The 7829-nt window shown below is 39.2% G+C and overlaps 1 long non-coding RNA gene across 1 annotated transcript; it reads left to right on the forward strand.

The window, feature by feature from the left end:
* The first annotated feature begins 3875 nt into the window (after window positions 1-3875).
* Window positions 3876-7511, forward strand: LOC148314825 (uncharacterized). The gene is made up of 3 exons (XR_015841486.1): window positions 3876-4016; window positions 6311-6406; window positions 7367-7511. It is a non-coding gene; the product is annotated as an uncharacterized LOC148314825 (long non-coding RNA).
* The last annotated feature ends 318 nt before the right edge of the window (window positions 7512-7829 follow it).

Here is a 7829-nt window from a genome sequence, read left to right on the forward strand (position 1 = left end):
TCATTAATTTCCAAACAATATCTAATCTTTTTGTTCTGTGGCTTCAACATATTTATCATCTCATCAATATTAGCACCACAGAGTACTGAGTTTCGAGATCCTCACAATAGTCGTTCTCAAAATGATATATTTTTTTATCAATTTAGCTTTGTTAAGGTAAGATATTTTATTGACAATCTAACATTAATATGCAAAGAACATGTACATTAGTACGAAATGTAAAAAAAAATTGTGGTGGGGGGGGGTGCGAATTGTTTTCTTCTTGGTAGGGGGGGCATGACAGGAAATAATTGAGAACCACTGGTCTAGTCACACACCAGCTCGGGTTCATTCCCTACCAGAGAAATGACATTCCATGTCCCCAGAGCTAGGCGCTTTATGTTGCCGGGGATTGGACTGCCTTTGACTGCCTCCTAGCTCAAAGGAAACCCAAATTCTTTGGTCCCGCCCACTGGTAGTGAGCCGAAGCCCTTGTATTAAATAATAAATAAATACATAAAATAAAAAAATTAATAAATTTAAAAAACGGACCGATCCACTGCTTGGGTTAGTTTGACCCACCTTGAGATCCGTTCCCACTCAGTGACAGTGTCTACAAGCCACTGCCACCAGGCCAGTGAACCGACGTCCAGGCAGTGACAAAAAACGTGATCAAATTACATTGCTCATCATAAGGTGTTTGTGAGACGCTCTTTGTATGTTTCCTCAATTAAGACCTGTTTTCCATTGGTGTATTTGAAAAAAGTGGTGAACCTGTTAAATTCACTACAAAACGTTAAGAAGATGAAAGTAATGTTTGAAGGAATATTATTTTTCTATCGACATGCCGGCGGGCGGGCACAGATAGAGAGTGATAAAGCAGCACCACCCGCGCGGGGCGTGCTGACGAAAAGGCAAGCGCTCCTCCTCTCATCGCGTCCTTATTAAGACAGAAAAAAGACGCTGTTGAATTTGACCTATTCGCAGTTCGAGCAGGTGCTTAACGCTGGAGAATATCACCACTTCGAAGTTCGAACTGCTGTTGAAACGGAGAGGTAAGTGTTTTTCGTTTGTTTTTATTCAAAACATGCCTCGAGTGCATTTGTTCATGGTTAGAGATAGTTGTGTTGAAAACACTATACAAAGTAGCACCATGGATGTGGGCCTACAACACTGGCCTAGCAAACATGTGCTCCTACATCGACATAATTGACGAGCTCCAGTTAAGCATTGAATAATTATAAAACGTCATGGTGCTTTTACTCATTTAAAGAACTAAACCGACGCGTATTTTCATCCGGTGGTCAGGTTTGCATTGAATGTGAGCACGAGGGACGCTAGCTTGTTGCGTTAGCTTTGCGGAGCTAACAGCTTGCACTTTTGTTATAGAACAACAGAATGCAAGTACCATGATAATTTCTGTCATTAATTTTTGTGTAAGACACGATGTTCACTGGTTAATTACATGATTCTTAAAGCAAAGGTTACTGTGAATGCAATTTTGGTAAGATTTTTGTAGTCACACTGCATAAATCTGTCTGTCTGTTGTTTAAACTTCAATATAAACTATTATGGTTGAAATCATTAATTGGGATGGAGGGATTGATATTTTTTTAATTTATAATTTATTTTTCTTACACTGATATTGTTAAAACTCCATTTAGCCTATAGTATTAATAATTCTCAACACAAAACTGTCTTTTTTCTTTATAGAATAAACAATGCCTTCCCTGAGATGCAGGAAGTCCCCAAAGCAGGATACTATTGAACATGCAGTCAAGGGTCTGGACAAGACTGCAGAGTTAGAAGCGAAGTATATAAACTCATTTAAAGGTATGATGTTAACGCTTTTGCTAAGATATATTATTGTTTTCTGATAACCAAGCTGACATCGTTTTTTAAGTGGTTATTTTACATTAAGAGTGTCTTGACCTTTTCTTTTGTCAGTTTCAAGTTATTTCAGTGAGCGTGAAACCTGATGGTAGGAGTTCTACCTAAATTAAGGCTGTACTTGATGACGCCCTCCGGCATTTTTATACCACAATAGACCAGTGAACAAGTCCGATATTGATAGTCTAGTGTAAAGCACGTTATACGTCACAGAGATCACGTGACGCGATCCAATATGACTGTGTATACAGTGTATGTCATTGTTATGAAACTAAATAATCTTAAAGTTTTTTTTTTACGTAACCAGGTGCCATTGACATTTGTACTTTCAGTCCTAATACATACTGGCTAATGCAATGCTGGAAAATGAATTTTGGCTGGTCTGTTCCTTTAAAATCATAAAGAAGGGCTCTGCTCTATCCCTCACAAGAAGCAATGTTTCAAACCACCCTACATTAGTATAGTGGCCCAAATGAATATGATGACTCCTTATTTGTGTGCTTAAAAATATGACGAAGCTATCTTGATTTCCCTGTTAACTAGGTCGAGGAGTATTTACCAAGGCCCCTTTCAGGAAAGACGACTTTATTCTTTATTATGGAGTACAGAGGAAAATTGATAGATTCTGATAAATCTCAACGCAGGAAGATGGATGGAAGAGGCACTGTCTTTTTGTTTGACTTCCGCCGGCAAGAAAAAACTTGGAGGTGAGGCAAAGATTGAGATGTTATCTTATTTTTGTTTTTATTTAAAAAAATAAACACATACTCATCCCATAAGTGTTAGGGGAAAAATCATTCTCTAAGCAAAAATGTATACCGTATTTTCGCACCCAAAAGACGCGCCGTGTCAAAGGGCGCAACACCTGTTGAGGCCGCTATTTCTGTCTTTGTAACATATACTGGACGCACCGCCTGACAAGACGATAGCACAGCTGCTGTTAGCATAGCATGAACTTGGCAGAGCTGCCCACACTGACACAGCCGATAGCAGCCTACTATGCCCCAATAACATGAGCAATCACCCCATTGTTGCAGCAGACGCCAAGTCTCTATTGACAATAGCTGACAATGGCTCAGGCCAATATTAGGTGCATTGGCAATAGCCTACAAAGCAACGTCAGGGGAGGGACTTGGCTGCTCACCACACTCCTTAGAGTCACGGTTTCAAAAAAAAATAAAAAACTCATCATACAAGCAAACAATGAAACATAGAAATAAGATTAACACAAACATGTATCTCTCATGCCATCAATATACCCAAAAAAAATGAAAATAATACAAAAGCCACTCAGCCTTAGCTAATTCAAGCAATGCATTCTGGGAGCAGAGACCCACAATCCCATAGCTGTTTAGAGAGATTTGCATGGCTGTTTAAAGAGATGTGCTGTTATGCTTTGGACTTTTTGTCTGTTGTCTAAACCTGGGACGTTTCTTGCTTGCAATAACATAAATGATAAGACAGACTAAAACATTGTGGACAGCTGCCCTTTGTCCAGCTTTTTCCAACACCATCACCCAAACATTATAGTCAGATGGTGTATTTGTCACGGTCGATTGTAAGCATGGACAACTCACTCTTTGCCCAGCAGGGTGTGCTAACATGCACTTCCAACAGCTCGTTGATGACAAGGGCTGATGGACGTGAGTGGTACTTTGTCCATTTAATGGACGCATCGACTGACAGGGCGCTTTGTTTGCTTATGACTGCGAAAATACGGTAATTACTTTTATTCATGCGTTGAATCTGTACAAATGAAAATATAGACCATGAAGTCTCAAAGACAAGCTGTTAATAGGGTCTGATTCCAATAGAAATTTCTTGTATGATTTGATTTAGAAGATTTAAAAATTGTGGATTTCCTATTTTTATGTTTTGTGTACACAAGATTGTCTCAAAGATTAATTTCTGACATTGATTGAATAATTGTTTTTTTTTTTTTTTAAATCTATTTTAAGTGTTGATGCCGCTCAAGAAGATGGCAGTCTGGGAAGACTGGTTAATGATGACCACATGCACCCCAACTGTAAAATGAAGAAGAAGACAACAGAGGACAGACCACACCTCTGTCTGTTTGCGCTCCGAGACATTGATGTTGGCGAAGAAATAACTTAAGACTATGGACCAGCTGGCCTTGGAGAACACAGGTTTGTAAGATGCATCTTTAAGTACAATAACAGAGCCCACTTGTGGTGTTCTGGTGATGTAGTTTCCAATTAGTTTGGCAATCTAATAAATGTATGTTGAGGTTTCTATGGAAGTTGAACATGCTGACTGACTGGGGGAGTTCTCCATTGTCCACTATCTGTAATTCAAATTTGTGGGTCTGAGTCAAAGTTTGGCTCTTCAGGAACAACGAACTGGTCAGGGAGTGACAGTATTACAAAGTTCTGCGTTACTCTTTTCTGGGCGGTGGCCCTGTTAGGCCATCATATGCCATATTGCAAATATCCCCATTGTGGGACTAATTAAGGACATCTTTATGTTGTGGTTTCCCTACCAGAACCAGCACCAACCCTGTATATTCATGATATAAAACACTGTTTCAATTTGATATTTAGCCTTTCTATACTGTAAAAATAGAAGACCCCAGGCTTTCCTGCGCCCCCTTGCCCAATTGGTGGTGTTCAGGAGACAACCTGGGACTGAAATATCAGTCACAACCAGTGTTGTTTTCGTCACTGATGACTATGACGAAAATACTTCGTTAACGCCCCTTTTTTAATGACGATGACAAGCTAAACGAGGTTCTTTTATGACGAAAACATGACGTGATGTACATGAATTTTTTTCGTTGACGAGACAAAATTGTTAGCATGTGGTTCATAAATTATTTTATGTTGCTTTTAGTGAAATAAAGCCACAACAGTTGCCCAACAAAATGTTTTGCTTCTCTGCTTATTTTGGAGCAGTGAGCATTGATTCCACTGTTGCCACTTTTTTCTGTTTGTAATGAAGAATCCTTTGTAGTCCATCCAAAAGTCTTTGTTATTGGGTGGAAACCTTGAATGCCTTGTTTTAACTCAAATGGACTTAAACCCATCCATCCATCCATCCGTTATCTGTACCGCTTCTCCTCACTAGGGTCGCGGGGGGTGTTGGAGCCGATCCCAGCTGTCTTCGGCAGTAGGCGAGGTACACCCTTGAATTGGTGTCCAGCCAATCGCAGGGCATACATAGACGAACAACCATCCACGCTCACACTCATGCCTAGAGGCAATTAGAGTGTCCAAGCAACTTGCCATGCATGTTTTAAGAATATGGGAGGAAACCGAATTACCCAGAGGAAACCCACGCAGGAAGGCCGGAGCCAGAATCGTACCTACGACCTCAATATTGTGAGGCCATCCTGCTAACCAGTTGGGCCACCGTGCCGCTTGGACTAAAACCTTTGTGAATAAATTGACGAAAACTAGGGTAAAACTTTTTTTGCGTTTCCGTCGATTAAAACTGGACTAAAACCCTTTTTTTAGTTTTCGTTGACTAAAACTGGACTAAAACTATAACGAATTGGGATGACTAAATGTGATGTAAACAAATCAGCACTTTGTCCAAATGACTTGGACAAAATCTAAAATGCCTGCCAAAAACAACACTGGTCACAACACGCGTCTACAGAAGATTAATTGGCATGGGCGAAATTAATTAGTTTTATTTCATTCATGAGCTTATGTTTTGTTTTGGGTGGCTAAGGCTTAAAATGTGTAAAAATCTTATCCAACCTCAAATATAATTAATTCAATAAATTTATGATGCTACTAAAACATCGAAGCAGCCTCCTCCAGGCTTTACAGACTCAGAAATGGAGGTATGCGTATCGTGTACTCATCCTGTCGTGTCTCGAGATGTTAAAATTGCAGTTAGATAGACGTGTGCTGATTAGACAAGACTTCTAATATATCTGGTGTCACAGGATATTTGTCAGTGAATGTGTATGTCTGGTTTGAGGCTCACTCAGCTTTTTCTTGTGTTGTGGGGTCCAGTTGAGTTGAATTGCGTGTCAGGTATGTTGGCCATCTGACACCCAACTGTCAGGTTTGTGTTTGTGGGGACCCCGTAGAGCCATTTTTATTGTTGACATAAATCATAGCTAATCATCTTTTCCTTCATTATCATATGAAATACAGTTAGGAGTTGTATGTGCCTTTACTATGTTATAATCTTAGAACCTACCAGCCACTACAGGTGTCCGACAAGAAGACTTTTGGCTGTCCTGTGCTCCATTGCGCCCCTGGTGGCGTTCAAAAGACAACCTGTGACTGAAATATCAGTCACAACATATCTCTACTGAAGATTAATTGTCATGCGCTAAAGTAATTGGTTTTGTTTCATTCGTGAACTTGTTAGTTTTTGTTTTGGGTGGCCAAAGCCTAAAATGTGTAAAATTCTGATCCATTTTCTTTTTTTAATTCATTAAATTAATATTCAACTTGTTCATTAGGATGGAGGACAACCGACAATGACTGAATCGGATGAGGTTGATGCCACCAGAACATCGAAGCAGCCTTCTCAAGTTTTGACAGACTCTGAAAAGGAGGTATGCGTATCATGTGGTCATCCTGTCGTGTCTTGAGATGTTAAAATTACAGTTAGATAGACCTGTGCTGGTTGGACAAGTTTTCTAATATATCTGGACATAAATCGTAGCTAATAATATTTTCCCTCATCATCATATGATATACAGTTATGCCTAGTATATGTCTTTACTATGTTACAATCTAAGAACCTACCAGCCACTACAGTTCTCTCATTGGGAGACTTAAGCTTTCGTCAGGTTGTCGACTGCTGCATTGCCCTCTTATTGGCTTTAAGTACACAACCTGTAACTGAATTATCTGTCAGAACAGAACCTATGTGTCTACAGCAGGTGATTTGGCATGTGGATTCTTCAGATTTTTAGAAAATAGGTAAAATTGTGATCAAAAGTTTAAAATGTCTAAAATTCTGGTATAGTTTGCAATAGTATATCTATTAAATCATTTCAAAACTTCTTAACAAGGATGGAGAACATTGGCTGTGACCGAATTGGTTGAGGTTTAGATTACCAGGACCATTGAGCAGCCTCCTCGGGATCTACAAATTTAGGAATGAAGATATGCATCCCATGTTACAATCCTGTTATGGCCCGAGGTTTTGAAGTTGCAGTTACATATTGGGCTGGGCGATATGGCTGATAAGTACATAGCGATATAAGTATTTCATATGGGTCCATCGATACACATTGAATTCTTTTTTTATATTATTTTATTTATTATCGTTTTTATTTTCCAATATTTTCACTGCCCTGTTAAAAAAACATTTAATGTAGTTTTCCTCCCGGGAGCTTTTTGTTACGGTCAATTAATTTTGTTATTACATTATTTTGTCATATCATTCATCAATATTTTAGTTTTTTTTTTTTTTCAAATAGAATTAAGACCTTTTTCTGTGCAGATTCCTCTGGGGATTAAGTATTTAATGGGTTCTCAATTTTCTCTTGGACTCTGATGCAACCCAGTCTCCTCCCTTGGACAAAAAATATGGGCTGAATCTTCCTTGGAATAACGACACAGATTCTGACGAATCATTGTCAAATCCTGCCCCTGAACTTTGCGCCTCAGACCCAGACCATATTACTATCCCAAGGCTCAGGAGGACCAAAAGTATACAGGTAAACAACCCATATAGATTTCAGGGAATCTTACAAGCAAATTGCATATATTTTATTGGTCTCCTGCCTTCTATCCTTTATATTTCGTTGTTGTTGTTTTTTAGATTAAAAAAACAGGCTGACTTTGGAATGGATAAGCATTATTACTCCAACTCAGATGACAGTGGAGATGAATATATTCCGGATACAAGTGAGGCCTCTGATTCAGACGGAAGTGAATCTTTGAAAATTGTGGACCCTCTCTTGAAGTCTAAGAATGCCTTCAGAGATTTTTCTCCCACACCACGAATCTCAAAAGCCACCTCAACGC

The sequence above is a fragment of the Idiotropiscis lumnitzeri genome, unplaced genomic scaffold, assembly GCF_059441095.1.
Source record: "Idiotropiscis lumnitzeri isolate Australia: NSW breed Sydney's pygmy pipehorse unplaced genomic scaffold, RoL_Ilum_1.0 HiC_scaffold_208, whole genome shotgun sequence".
Taxonomy (NCBI): domain Eukaryota; kingdom Metazoa; phylum Chordata; class Actinopteri; order Syngnathiformes; family Syngnathidae; genus Idiotropiscis; species Idiotropiscis lumnitzeri.